Here is a 15,827-nt window from a genome sequence, read left to right as displayed (position 1 = left end):
GGAAGATGAAATGACGACTAGAGTTGAGCGATACCGTCCGATACTTCAAAGTATCGGATCGGAATGGATCGGCCGATCTTTAAAAAAAAGTATCGGTATCGCCGATTCCGGAAGTCCCATTCAAGTCTATGGGACTTCCGGTATCGGAATAAGAAAAACCCTGTTTTTGCCTTGTACAGCCTCTCTGGGGTCTGTACGGGCCTTTCGGGGGGCTGTGCCGGCCTGCCAGGGGGTCTGTGCAGGCTCCGGTGGTCTGTGCCGGCCTGCCGGGGGGCTGTGCCGGCCTGCCGGTGGTCTGCAGGCTCCGGTGGGCTGTGCCGGCCTGCCGGGGGGCTGTGCCGGCCTGCCGGTGGTCTGTGCAGGCTCCGGGGGGCTGTGCCGGCCTGCCGGTGGTCTGTGCAGGCTTCGGGGGTCTGTGCAGGCATCGTCCGATGGGACTACAAGTCCCATCGGGCGATGCCTGCTACCATGACAGTGATTGACACATTAGCCAATGATGGGACAGCAGTAGTCCCATCATCCGGCTAATGTGTTAAATGTTAAAAAAAAAAATACTACATACATGCTACCTGCATGCTACCTGCATGCTACCTGCATGCTACCTGCATGCTACATACTACATATATACCACATGCATGCTACATGCATGCTACATATATACCACATGCATGCTACATGCATGCTACATATATACCACATGCATGCTACATGCATGCTACATATATACCAAATGCATGCTACATGCATGCTACATATATACCACATGCATGCTACATGCATGCTACATATATACCACATGCATGCTACATGCATGCTACATATATACCACATGCATGCTACATGCATGCTACATATATACCACATGCATGCTACATGCATGCTACATATATACCACATGCATGCTACATGCATGCTACATATATACCACATGCATGCTACATGCATGCTACATGCATGCTACATGCTACATGCATGCTACATGCATGCTACATGCATGCTACATGCATGCTACATACTACATATATACCACATGCATGCTACATGCATGCTACATATATACCACATGCATGCTACATGCATGCTACATGCATGCTACATGCATGCTACATGCATGCTACATGCATGCTACATGCATGCTACATGCATGCTAGATGCATGCTAGATGCATGCTACATGCATGCTACATGCATGCTACATGCATGCTACATGCATGCTACATGCATGCTACATGCATGCCACATGCATGCCACATGCATGCCACATATATACTACATTCATACAATACATTCATACAATACATTCATACAATACATTCATACAATACATACATAGACATACAGTACATATAACATAGAGTAACATACTTACCAATACTTGTCACATTGTTCCCCGAAGCCATTGTCTCTTCCGGAATAAATATTAACATAACAAACCACAAAAATACTCACCCACGATCCGAAGCAGTCCACGAGTGTGTCCCACGACGATCTTGGGTAGAGAACTGCAGCATCAGCTGATGCTGCCGTTCTCTACGGGCTGCAGGAATCCAATGACGGAAGGTAGGTATCCTTCCGCACTGTATTCCTCCGCCACTTAAAAAAAAAAAAAGTCCCTAGTCTCACTATGCCATTGCTGTGTGGGAATTTCCCACGCATCAATGGCATAAAGTGAGACTAGGGACTTTTTTTTTTTTTAAGTGGCGGAGGAATACAGTGCGGAAGGATACCTACCTTCCGTCATTGGATTCCTGCTGCCCGTAGAGAACGGCAGCATCAGCTGATGCTGCCGTTCTCTACCCAAGATCGTCGTGGGACACACTCGTGGACTGCTTCGGATTGTGGGTGAGTATTTTTTGTGGTTTGTTATGTTAATATTTATTCCGGAAAAGACAATGGCTTCGGGGAACAATGTGACAAGTATTGGTAAGTATGTTACTCTGTTATATGTACTGTATGTCTATGTATGTATTGTATGAATGTATTGTATGTATGTAGTATGTATGTATGTAGTATGTATGTAGTATGTATGTAGTATGTATGTAGTATGTATGTAGTATGTATGTAGTATGTATGTAGTATGTATGTAGTATGTATGTAGTATGTATGTAGTATGTATGTAGTATGTATGTAGTATGTATGTAGTATGTATGTAGTATGTATGTAGTATGTATGTTGTATGTATGTAGTATGTATGTAGTATGTATGATGTATGTAGCATGTAGCATGTAGCATGTAGCATGTAGCATGTATGTAGCATGTATGTAGCATGTATGTAGCATGTATGTAGCATGTATGTAGCATGTATGTAGCATGTATGTAGCATGTATGTAGCATGTATCATGTAGTATTTTTTTTTTTTTTTTTTTTTTTTTTTTTTTTTTAACATTTAACACATTAGCCGGATGATGGGACTACTACTGTCCCATCATTGGCTAATGTGTCAATCGCTGTCATGGTAGCAGGCATCGCCTGATGGGACTTGTAGTCCCATCGGACGATGCTTGCACAGACCCCCGGACATCAGCACAGCCCCCCGGCAGGCCGGTACAGACCCCCACAGGGTGCACAGACCACCGGCAGGCCGGCACAGACCCCGGGCAGTCCACACAGCCCACCGGCAGAGACCCCCGGAAGGCCCGAAATGACGGCGCATCATGATGCGCACACACCGCGCATCATGATGACGTCAGGCTGTCAATCAACTTTGAACTTCCGATTCCGATGCCGAATTCCGATATTGAAAAAATATCGGAAGTCGGTATCGGAATTCCGATACAGCAAGTATCGGCCGATACCCGATACTTGCGGTATCGGAATGCTCAACACTAATGACGACCCATCTTAAGATCCTTGATGGAGGAGCGGAGGTTCTTGGCGAAAATCTCCAGGTAGGCCGTGCTATCCATCTTCCCATGGATGCGGACCAGATGGCCAGGCCCCTTGGCTGAGAAACAGCCCCACAGCGTGATGCTGCCACCACCATGCTTGACTGTAGGGATGGTATTCTTGGGGTCGTATGCAGTGCCATCCAGTCTCCAAACGTCACGTGTGTGGTTGGCACCAAAGATCTCGATCTTGGTCTCATCAGACCAGAGAACCTTGAACCAGTCTATCTCAGAGTCCTCCAAGTGATCATGAGCAAACTGTAGACGAGCCTTGACATGACGCTTTGAAAGTAAAGGTACCTTACGGGCTCGTCTGGAACGGAGACCATTGCGGTGGAGTACGTTACTTATGGTATTGACTGAAACCAATGTCCCCACTGCCATGAGATCTTCCCGGAGCTCCTTCCTTGTTGTCCTTGGGTTAGCCTTGACTCTTCGGACAAGCCTGGCCTCGGCACGGGAGGAAACTTTCAAAGGCTGTCCAGGCCGTGGAAGGCTAACAGTAGTTCCATAAGCCTTCCACTTCCGGATGATGCTCCCAACAGTGGAGACAGGTAGGCCCAACTCCTTGGAAAGGGTTTTGTACCCCTTGCCAGCCTTGTGACCCTCCACGATCTTGTCTCTGATGGCCTTGGAATGCTCCTTTTGTCTTTCCCATGTTGACCATGTATGAGTGCTGTTCACAAGTTTGGGCAGGGTCTTAAATAGTCAGAAAAGTCTGGAAAAAGAGATAATTAATCCAAACATGTGAAGATCATTGTTCTTTGTGCCTGAAATACTTCTTAATACTTTAGGGGAACCAAACAGAATTCTGGGGGTTTGAGGGGTTGAATAATAAATGACCCTCTGAATAAACTTTTCACAATTTAAAAAAAAATTAAACAAAGAAATAACATTCTTTTTTGCTGCAGTGCATTTCACACTTCCAGGCTGATCTACAGTCCAAATGTCACAATGCCAAGTTAATTCCGAATGTGTAAACCTGCTAAATCTGCAGGGGGTTGAATACTACTTGTAGGCACTGTAAGTTTGGAGAATCCACCTGGGCGGCCCATAGTATCTGGGAGGGGGTCATTATGTAGTAAGGTTTCGATTTTTCTTGACAAAGTATTGCGACGTTTTGCTACGTCAGTACGGTCTTATATTGTAGATACGAATGATTTTTTGCAGAAAATTAGTGACGTTAAAGTTACTCCTCATATAGTGCTTGCATCCTTTGATGTGGTTACTCTATATACGTCCATTGAGCATGATAGGGGTTTGGAGGCCGTCGATGTGGTGCTGACAGGCTCGGACATGGTGCCAGAATGTGCACAACTGGTCCTAGCACTGCTAGGTTTCATCCTCAGGAGGAATTTTTTTCTCTTTGGGGATGATTATTACCTACAGTTGCAGGGTACCGCCATGGGGTCCAATGTGGCCCCAACCTACCTACCTGTATGCTAACATCTATATGGCGGTATTCGAGGACCGGTATGTGTACAATTCCATGTCTGGGCCTGGTGGCGCTACATCGACGATATCTTCTGTATCTGGGATGGTAGTCTGGAGGATCTTCTTGATTTTCAAAATGAATTGAACAATGTATTCTCTGAGTTGAAGTTTACATTGACCCACTCTTATGATCAGGTCCAATTTTTGGACACGCTGGTCTACAAGAAAGAGGAGTCTCTGTATACTGATCTTTTTGTAAAAGAGACAGATAGGAATAGTCTTTTGGTGTATGATAGTAATCACCCAAGACGGATGGTGGAGTCACTTCCATGGAGTCAGATGTTACGTGTACGGAGGATTGTCAAAGAGGATGATAAGTTGGATTTAAGATTGGACCAGATGTGTACAAAATTTGTTAATAGGGGCTACCCGATGGATCGAGTTAATTCTTATAGAGTTAAGGCTCGAAATATATCGGTGGAGGATTCTAGCCGTAAGCGAACTAAAGGGCCTATGAGACGTGTTCCTTTTGTCTCAACATATTGCCCAGTTAGTGGCAGGATTGGAGGTATCCTGAACAAACACTGGAGCCTCTTACAGAAGGGTCTGCCTCAGATATCACAATTTGTGGACAGGCCATTGCTTTCGTATAGACGTGGACACAATCTTAAAGATAGATTGGTAAGGTCAGATATTGGTTCATCAAAAGTCAACGTACAAAGGACAATATGTCCTCCTAAGATGGGCAATTTCCCATGTTTGGGATGTGCCTGTTGTGGAAACATGTTAAAGGGTGATAGTTTCAATCACCCTCGAACTGGAAAAAAAAATTCTATTAAAGAGAGGTATACGTGTTCGTCAAGTTTTGTGATTTACTTGATTTTGTGCCCATGTGGGCTTATGTATATAGGAGAGACCACCATGGAGATTAGGGCTCGTATTAGTAAGCATAAGAGTACAATTAGGACTAAAGTCGTGGAGTTGCAGATTCCGAAGCATTTTTTAGAGTGTAGACATTCAGTGAACCAGTTATGATTTGGAGTAATAGATGGGGTTCCTGTATTGAGACGTGGGGGTGATAGGGTTAAGATGTTGAAGAAAAAGGAGTTGAGATGGATATCGATTCTCGATACATTGCAACCAAGGGGTTTGAACTTGGATTACAATCTACATACTTGTGTCACCTAATCCCTCACTTTGTGTCATTATTCTTTAATGTGGGTGTATATTTGCCTATGTGGCCTTTTATGGTCTTTTAATTAAATGTTTTTTTATTTATTTTTTGGTGTTTATAGGTGATACATTTGGATGGAGTGGAGGACAAGGGGACTGAACAGTCCTGAATTACGAAGAGGATGTTGCCCTTTGTGATTTTTTTTTGTTATTTCTTGCCTGCAATTCCCTGTGCCCTCTTTTCCTCTTTTCTTTTTTTCTTTTTTGTAATTATCCTAGTTTTGCTCCTTATATAATGTGCAACGTATGTGAATCAAGTATTTCGTAAAGTATGGAATATTATTAAAGTTACTATGGATATGGTTCCTTGATTCCAAATGTCTCTTATATGCTGCGTTGTTTGGGAGCATTTTGGCCTATCTGTGTGGACTCATTTATTCAAGTGTGGTATTACACTTGTTTTCAATCAACGCATGCACGAGCTTGTGAGGGAGTGTTGTGTGATCACGTGCTCTGGGTCTCCCCGGTGGGCGGTTCGTGTGGCTGATCCCTTGCATAGCACCGCGCATGCGCGGTGCTCTGTGATGGAGACGTCACGTGACCGGGTCTGCGGGGATGGGCGGCGCGCGCCTTGACCTGGTGGTGCGCGTCATTAGACTGCGCTCCTGATACAACCTGGCTCTTGCTGATGTTGTCATGTGGGTGAGAGGGAAGAGAGGGAACTCTGCCGATACATGGATGTGTGAGTCCTCATATGATTGGTCCTTTGGGGTTGGCGCCATTATTATGTGATTAGGGATTGGCGGTTTATATAAGTAAAGTGATTGGTGCGTTATTTCTATGGATACCTTTGATGCATCACGATCATTGGTGGGCTGATTTGGGGATGGTTGTTTATATATGAAATGCTTTTGCAATATTTCTAATATGATTATGACCATTACTGTTAACGACTAGATAAACTGTGCTATTGAATATATATCTATCTGATGGATGTATTTATATGTATTTTATGTATGGATTTTTTGTGATGGGTGTTACCTAAATGGTGATTGGCTGTGCCACACTATAAAAGGCCACCATATGTGCTGTTATGTTATACTTGAAAAAGGCCACAATATGGCCTAAACGTTGTATTTTGTACTGGCAGAATAAATTTTTGATACAATTTTTCACCTAGACCGGATGCTGTTCCTCTTCTTTATTCCATGATTCTATGGTCACGGGAAACACAGCACAACATAAAGTCAGCCATCCGTGCCAGACTGGTAACAGGCAAGACTTCCATGTCCTCACCAACAGGACGACTGACCATGCTGTCCTTCTCCTCCCAGTCCTCAGTCCATCCCCGCTGAACAGACGGTATGACAGCTGTGCTTGCAGTACCGTCTATAGCGCATGAAAGTAACTCCTCTTCCTCCTCCTCCTCATTGTCTACCAATTCACGTTGTGACGACATGAGGCTGGGCTGAGTGTAATCACCCTGTATGTTTCCTTGCTCCAAGGCCTCGTGCTCTGCCTGCAATGCATCCTCTTTAATTGTGAGAAAAGAGGTTTTCAAAATCCTGAGCAGTGGGATGGTGACGTTAATTATGGTGTCATCGCTGCTCACCATCTTGGTGCAGTCCTCAAAGTTCTGGAGGATGGTACATATGTCTGACATCCATGTCCACTCCTGAGGTCTTATGTGTGGAGTTTGAACTAAATATTGACGGCCTTGTTAATGCTGGTAGTCAACAACTGCCCTCTTCTGCTCACAAATCCTTTGCAACATATGCAACGTGTTCCAACACGTGGGGACATCACACACCAGCCGGTGAGCCGGAAGCTGCAAACGCTGTTGAAGCATGGCAAGGGCGGCTGAAGGTGTAGTTGACTTTCTAAAATGGGCAGATAGATGGCGTACTTTCACTAGCAGATCCGGCAGCTCCGGGTAGCTTTTGAGAAAACGTTGAACCATGAGGTTCAGCACATGGGCCTGGCAAGGTACGTGTGTGAACTCACCTTGCCACAGAGCTGCCACCAGGTTCAGGCCATTGTCACACACGACCATGCCTGGCTGTAGGTTCAGCGGTGTCATCTAAATATCTGACTGCTCTTTCAGCGCTGTCCACAACTCTTCTGCATTGTGCGGTTTGTCACCTATGCAGATTATCTTCAGCACAGCCTGTTGCCCCTTGGCTGAGGCAGTGCTGCAGTGCTTCCAGCTTTTGACTGATGTGTTAATTTCAGAGATGGAGGCTGAAGAGGAGGAGGTGCAGGAGTAGTACACTGTGGGGGCAACCCTGATTGACGTAGGGCCCGCAATCCTCGGCGTAGGGAGGATGTGTTCCATCCCAAGGTCCGACTGGGTCCCGGCTTCCACTATGTTAACCCAGTGTGCTGTCAGTGAGATGTACCATCCATGCCCACAAGCACTTGTCCACGTGTCCGTGGTTAGGTGGACTTTCCCAGTAACAGAATTGTTGAGGGCACGGGTAATGTTGTGGGACACATGCTGGTGTAATGCCGGTACGGCACAACGGGAGAAATAGTGGCGACAGGGGACCGAGTACCTTGGGGTGATGTGCCTCCTTCCCCATGTGTGCTGCTGTCCTTGCTCTCCATGTCCTCCTGCCAGGTTGGGTCAGTCACTATGTCATCCACCACCTCGTCTTCCACATCCGCACCCTGCGCCTCCTCCTGAATTTTTGGCAATTGTGTCTCATCATCATCCACCTCTTGTGACCGTGGCTGCTCAAAGATTTGTCCATCGCTACATGGAATATCATCTTTCCCCTCTTCAAGTGGACTGGGCGAGAGGCACGAATCTCCAAATGGAAAACTGAACAGCTCTTCAGAGTGTCCGAGTGTGGGATCAGTTGTCTCAGGGCACGGCATGGTGGGAGGAAGGAGGATCAGGGTGAGTAATATCAGGTCCACACTCACGGCTACTCAGAGTTGACCATGTGGAAGACATGGTGGTGGTGGTGGCTAAGTGACTGGAAGCATTATCCACTATGCAACCAACAACCGTTTCACAATGCTCTGGCTTCAATAGTGGTGCGCTGCAGTCCCCTAGAGACTGGGACAGGAAGGTTGAGCGCAAAGATGTTGGTGTTTGCTGTGGCCCACTTTCAGCATCACGTCCACTTCCCCGTTCCTTGCCCTCCCCAATTTATATGGACTACTGAAATATTTGAAAAGCTCAATACAAATGGATTTATTTGGAGAAAAATTGTGATCACTATGCCTGCGAAGCAAAGATTTTTCCAGCACAGACACACTAGGCCTCAGCCTGAGATAACAGACTGTATTATTTTTTTTTAAGTTTTGTGTTAATTTTTGAAAACACAAAATAATGAGTAGAACAAGGCTAGCAGACAGAACTATGCAATGTATGCCTGCGAAGCAAAGATTTTTCCAGCACAGATACACCAGGCCTCTGCCTGAGATAACAGACTGTATTAATTTTTTTTTTTTTTTTTTTTGGATAAAAAAAGACTGCTGGATATAACAAGAGTGACAGACTGCCCATAAAAGGGAAGTTAGGCCTAAAATGCCTCAATTTTTGTCACATCGATGTATGAGGCGTTTCACAGATAGACCCCACTGTAAAATATGGCCTGTTTTTTAAAATAATGCAACATAGTGCTGTATATAAGTACTGTGACACCCAGGACAAAAGAAAACTGCCGTAAACTGGCCAAACTTTGAGCACGCACAGATATGATCTGGCACGGAGATACTACTACGACAAATGTGTGCCCTGTTTTTTTTTTTTATTTTATTCTAGTGCTTTATATACTGTAAGTACCATTTCACCCAGGACAAAAAAAGAAAACCGCCGTAAATAGGCAAAACTTTGAGGACACACAGATATGAGCTGCACGGAGATACCACTACGACAAATGTGTGGCTTGTTTTTTTTTTTTTGGCTAAATACTGCTGTATTTAACTAGTGACAGCCAGGCCAAATAAAATGAAAACCGCCGTAAGCTAGCCAAACTTTGAGCACACACAGATATGAACTACAATGGAGATACCACTACGACAAAGGTGTGCCCTGGTTTTTTATTTTTGGGCTAACTAGTGCTGTATATAAGTACAATTTCACCCAGGACAAAAAAAAGAAAACCACCTTAAACTGGCAAAACTTTGAGCACACACAGATATGAACTACAACGGAGATACCACTATGACAAATGTGTGGCCTGTATATTTTTTTTTTTTTTTGGCTAAATATTGCTGTATTTAACTACAGTGACAGCCAGGCCATAAAAAGAAAACCGCCGTAAACTGGCCAAACTTTGAGCATGCACAGATATGATCTATTTATAATAGCAACGGTACAGAGCCGCATCCTAAATATATTATATATCACTCCTTATAGGTGTCACTCTGTTTGGACAAACTAGAATCAATCGCTGATATGTACACCAAAAGTTGTGGAAACCACAGTAGAAAAATGCGACCATAGATCCATAGTAATAAAATTACATCTCTTTATTAAATTATGAACAAGACAGGACAAAAAATGGGGAACTGTGCAAAGGACAATCAAAAAAGTGCAATAGTATAAATGCTCATACAAGCAGGACCTACCCCAGTCAGCCTGAACCATCATATACCGAGATAAATGCATATATTTCCTGTATTAAAACTCCATATAAGGAGCATTATATATCTTACATAAAGAGGGACAATGCCCATAATCTATCATACAGGATAAATCTATACATTATCCCCAAAGGAGGTAACTAAAGGGGTTAACAAGATTAATAATGCTACCCTCGGGCCATATAAACCACATCTTACATATATAGAAAGACGGAAGATGGTGCCGCAAACAATACCAGTGCTGCACCGGCAGGCAAATCACCCGCCCTAAAAAGTAAAGACCCAAAACTGTTACCTTAATGAGGCTCCAGGATGACCGGGAAGACCGCTCGTTTTCCCCAACGCGCGTTTCGGAGCAATAAGCTCCTTCCTCAGGGGGCATAAATATCAGCCCCAAATGCATCTTATTTAAATGCGCCTGCCGGAAATGCCGCAGCACGCGCCGTCCATCCCTCCCCCCTGCGGACACACCCCCCACCGGTGACGAGGCCGGAAACACGTGGGCCCACGTGATCCGGCACCCGACGTCGGCAGGATACGTCACACAAGGGGAGGGGAGTGCGCGCATGCGCAGTATAATTGAGGCTCCGGCGGCCATATTGCAAGAGTGCCGATAGATTTAAACCACAACAATACTTCAATGCAAAACCATATGAACAAAGAAAAAACGAACAAAGAAAAACAATATAACGTTATAAAATTATTGTATATAAGGTCATACAACATACTGAGATCCAACCCTCGGTTATTTTTGGCAACCGTTAATATGAACCATGAATATTAGAGAAAGAGGAGGAAAAGAAGGGGGAAGGAAGAAAAGAGAGAGGAGGGGAAAAGGGGGAAATGGGACAAGGGAAAAAGGGGAAGAAAAAGGAGGGGCATGAGACAGTATACAAAACGATAAAAAAGTTTTACCTGTCTAAATATTCCTTATTATTAAATATACTGTTACATCCAAAACAGGATTATCTATATTGTATAGTATATCCCATATAACCCCACAAATACTTGAGAAACACAGTTTTAAAGCCAAATGATCTCATATATATATAATAATCATATTCACAGATTCAATACCCAGACAAAAAAGCCCAACACTAACACCCAATTGACAGAAAATGTCCCATATAGATGTATTACACTGCAAAATATCAAAATATAATATCTGCATACAAGTATGGGTAAAGGGGGAACAGCAAAAGGCCATATACAAAGTCCATTTTAATAGTTCCCAATCAAATGTCTCAATAGATGTGCCAAAATTCACATCACTACGGTCATGAAAAAAGCTGTATACCACGACGTCCAGGGTAAAGAAATCTGGATCTTCTCTATATGGTTCCATCAAAATTACCGGGCAGCCAAAATTCTGTTCATCTTCACCGAGAAAAATATTTAGAGATATCCCCAGACCATCACCTTCAAACGACCCTAATAGTAAATCAATAAAAACTGATGTTAAAAACAAATAAAATAAAACCAACAACTACTACACCATTGTATGACCCCTCCCAGTCCCAAAACGAAGAACTGTCATCACAGGAAAGGGGCATAGGATAAACTTTCATTTAATCCCCTAGGATGCACCGTATTAAGCGTCCAGATCCAACGCGATTCTTTTTGAGCTAGTCGTTGGGAAATATTCCCCCCTCGAATACCCATATCCACTATATCTATGCCCTTAAATTTGAGGCCACTACTATCACAATTATGATACAGTTTAAAATGTTTTGGTAATGTTTTTAGTAGTTGCACCTCTTCCTCATTAGCTGCGGCCTGTATGCCCAGCACATGCTCCCTAACCCTAACTTTCAGTTGCCTAATGGTAAGCCCTATATAGATCAGGGAGCATGGGCATGTGGCATAATAAACGACATTCCGGGACAAACAATTGATTTTTTTCTTAATTTTAAATTGTTTCTGTCCTGAGGAATCCGTAAATGTATCATCTGTAGTCATGTTGACACATGCCACACAATGTCCACACGCCGCACTACCACCTTTCTTATCACGAGTAAAATTGTCCAGAAAAGTTCTGGGAGGGTCTCCGACATAGTGGCTACGTACAAGATGATCACGTAGGTTCCTTGCTCTCCTAAAAGTGATTTGTGGTTTCTCCGGAATAATCTTACCCAAAATGGGATCAGTTTGCAGGATATTCCAAAATTTGTTTAAAATACCCCGCACCTGACCAGACCGGGCATTAAAATTCGTGATAAACCTAACTATATCAGGTTTCATAGACTCATCCTTCTTTTTGTACAAGAGAGTATCCCTATTGTTATGTTTAGCTTGTATGTAGGCCCTTTTTATTGACCGATTGCTATATCCCCTTTCTGCAAAACGGCCCCTCATGTCCTTAGCCTGAATTTCAAATTCTTCCTCTGTAGAACATAAACGTCTAAGACGTAAGAATTGACCTATCGGTACAGCATGTACCATGTGTCTCGGATGTGAGGAGGATGCGTGTAGGAGCATATTTGTGGCCATAGGTTTCCTGAAGATCGTAGTTTTTATAATTCCTTCCTGACCCTTACTAATTTGGACATCCAAAAATTCAATCCTTTCCCTGTCATAATTGGCAGTAAGATGGACATTCAGACAATTGTCATTTAGTTCCAAAATGAATCCATCCAATTGATTCATATCCCCCTGCCAGAACAATAAAATGTCGTCTATGTAGCGCGTCCAAAAAGGGACGCGCTCCATAGATGACAGTTGATCTGACATCAGGAGGTCTCTCTCCCACAGCCCCAGGAACAGGTTGGCATAGGAGGGCGCGAAAGCTGCCCCCATCGCTGTCCCCTGGAGCTGTAGGAAGAAAGACCCCCTGAACGTGAAAAAATTATGCGTGAGGGCAAATTCCAAAACTTCCAAAACCAAAGTCCTCAAACTCGGGGAAAGACTGGATGTCGATAGAAAGAACTTAACTGCTCGTAATCCATCGTCGTGCCGAATATTCGTATATAACGATTCGACATCCATAGTGACGAGGATAGTATCAGCATCCAACGTCAAACCATCCATTTTACACAGCAATTGATTGGTATCCTTAAGATAAGATGGTAGATCTTCCACCAGTGACTGAAGGAGAGAATCCAGCCACCTATTGATACGCTCCAAATAGCCACCACTCCCCGAGACTATAGGCCTACCTGGAGGGCATTGAATATTCTTATGAGTCTTGGGGAGGAGGTAAAACGTTGGCACCATAGGTTCCGCTACTATTAACGCCTTAAATAATTCTCCAGAAATAATATCAGCGTCCCTAGCTTTTATAAGGATCTTTTTCAACTGTGTACAAAAGGCGGACAAGGGGTTGAAAGTCAGTCTCTTATAACACGTTGTATTCAAGAGCTGACGCATGGCTTCCTTTTCATACATATGTTTAGGCCATAAGACAACATTCCCCCCCTTGTCCGCCGGCTTGATCACAATATCAGGGAGGCTTTTCAGGTGTCCCAAACGCTTCCTCTCCTCCCCTGTCAAATTGTCCCCTGGTATATGTTGTGGTATCTTAGCAAACTCATTACCAACAACTTTCACAAAGAGATCAATGGCACTACAGTTCGAGAAAGGGGGAAACTTCCTGGAGCGTACCCTTAAGGCCGGAGGAATCTTACCTCCCTCGGTGAAAAAGATCCTTATAAAAGCTAGGGACGCTGATATTATTTCTGGAGAATTATTTAAGGCGTTAATAGTAGCGGAACCTATGGTGCCAACGTTTTACCTCCTCCCCAAGACTCATAAGAATATTCAATGCCCTCCAGGTAGGCCTATAGTCTCGGGGAGTGGTGGCTATTTGGAGCGTATCAATAGGTGGCTGGATTCTCTCCTTCAGCCACTGGTGGAAGATCTACCATCTTATCTTAAGGATACCAATCAATTGCTGTGTAAAATGGATGGTTTGACGTTGGATGCTGATACTATCCTCGTCACTATGGATGTCGAATCGTTATATACGAATATTCGGCACGACGATGGATTACGAGCAGTTAAGTTCTTTCTATCGACATCCAGTCTTTCCCCGAGTTTGAGGACTTTGGTTTTGGAAGTTTTGGAATTTGCCCTCACGCATAATTTTTTCACGTTCAGGGGGTCTTTCTTCCTACAGCTCCAGGGGACAGCGATGGGGGCAGCTTTCGCGCCCTCCTATGCCAACCTGTTCCTGGGGCTGTGGGAGAGAGACCTCCTGATGTCAGATCAACTGTCGTCTATGGAGCGCGTCCCCTTTTGGACGCGCTACATAGACGACATTTTATTGTTCTGGCAGGGGGATATGAATCAATTGGATGGATTCATTTTGGAACTAAATGACAATTGTCTGAATGTCCATCTTACTGCCAATTATGACAGGGAAAGGATTGAATTTTTGGATGTCCAAATTAGTAAGGGTCAGGAAGGAATTATAAAAACTACAATCTTCAGGAAACCTATGGCCACAAATATGCTCCTACACGCATCCTCCTCACATCCGAGACACATGGTACGTGCTGTACCGATAGGTCAATTCTTACGTCTTAGACGTTTATGTTCTACAGAGGAAGAATTTGAAATTCAGGCTAAGGACATGAGGGGCCGTTTTGCAGAAAGGGGATATAGCAATCGGTCAATAAAAAGGGCCTACATACGAGCTAAACATAACAATAGGGATACTCTCTTGTACAAAAAGAAGGATGAGTCTATGAAACCTGATATAGTTAGGTTTATCACGAATTTTAATGCCCGGTCTGGTCAGGTGCGGGGTATTTTAAACAAATTTTGGAATATCCTGCAAACTGATCCCATTTTGGGTAAGATTATTCCGGAGAAACCACAAATCACTTTTAGGAGAGCAAGGAACCTACGTGATCATCTTGTACGTAGCCACTATGTCGGAGACCCTCCCAGAACTTTTCTGGACAATTTTACTCGTGATAAGAAAGGTGGTAGTGCGGCGTGTGGACATTGTGTGGCATGTGTCAACATGACTACAGATGATACATTTACGGATTCCTCAGGACAGAAACAATTTAAAATTAAGAAAAAAATCAATTGTTTGTCCCGGAATGTCGTTTATTATGCTACATGCCCATGCTCCCTGATCTATATAGGGCTTACCATTAGGCAACTGAAAGTTAGGGTTAGGGAGCATGTGCTGGGCATACAGGCCGCAGCTAATGAGGAAGAGGTGCAACTACTAAAAACATTACCAAAACATTTTAAACTGTATCATAATTGTGATAGTAGTGGCCTCAAATTTAAGGGCATAGATATAGTGGATATGGGTATTCGAGGGGGGAATATTTCCCAACGACTAGCTCAAAAAGAATCGCGTTGGATCTGGATGCTTAATACGGTGCATCCTAGGGGATTAAATGAAAGTTTATCCTATGCCCCTTTCCTGTGATGACAGTTCTTCGTTTTGGGACTGGGAGGGGTCATACAATGGTGTAGTAGTTGTTGGTTTTATTTTATTTGTTTTTAACATCAGTTTTTATTGATTTACTATTAGGGTCGTTTGAAGGTGATGGTCTGGGGATATCTCTAAATATTTTTCTCGGTGAAGATGAACAGAATTTTGGCTGCCCGGTAATTTTGATGGAACCATATAGAGAAGATCCAGATTTCTTTACCCTGGACGTCGTGGTATACAGCTTTTTTCATGACCGTAGTGATGTGAATTTTGGCACATCTATTGAGACATTTGATTGGGAACTATTAAAATGGACTTTGTATATGGCCTTTTGCTGTTCCC

The 15,827-nt window shown here is 43.7% G+C and overlaps 1 protein-coding gene and 1 long non-coding RNA gene across 3 annotated transcripts in view; one reads left to right on the top strand and one right to left on the bottom strand.

The window, feature by feature from the left end:
• LOC141053742 (uncharacterized) overlaps positions 1-6,670 on the top strand; it is a 45,850-nt gene extending 39,180 nt beyond the window's left edge. Inside the window, exon 3 of the long non-coding RNA XR_012221261.1 lies at positions 5,614-6,670. This is a non-coding gene — a long non-coding RNA (uncharacterized lncRNA). The remainder of the gene's footprint in view (positions 1-5,613) is intronic.
• The window catches only part of LOC141053741 (dipeptidase 2-like), a 682,167-nt gene that overhangs the window by 505,529 nt on the left and 160,811 nt on the right, over positions 1-15,827 (bottom strand). The gene's annotated exons all lie outside the window — the stretch shown is intronic.

This window comes from Dendrobates tinctorius, unplaced genomic scaffold (assembly GCF_039654945.1).
Source record: "Dendrobates tinctorius isolate UK_male_01 unplaced genomic scaffold, ASM3965494v1 ptg000170l, whole genome shotgun sequence".
Classification (NCBI taxonomy): Eukaryota; Metazoa; Chordata; class Amphibia; order Anura; family Dendrobatidae; genus Dendrobates; species Dendrobates tinctorius.
Note: the sequence above shows the minus strand (reverse complement) of the source record. Positions and strands in the feature narration are given on the sequence as shown.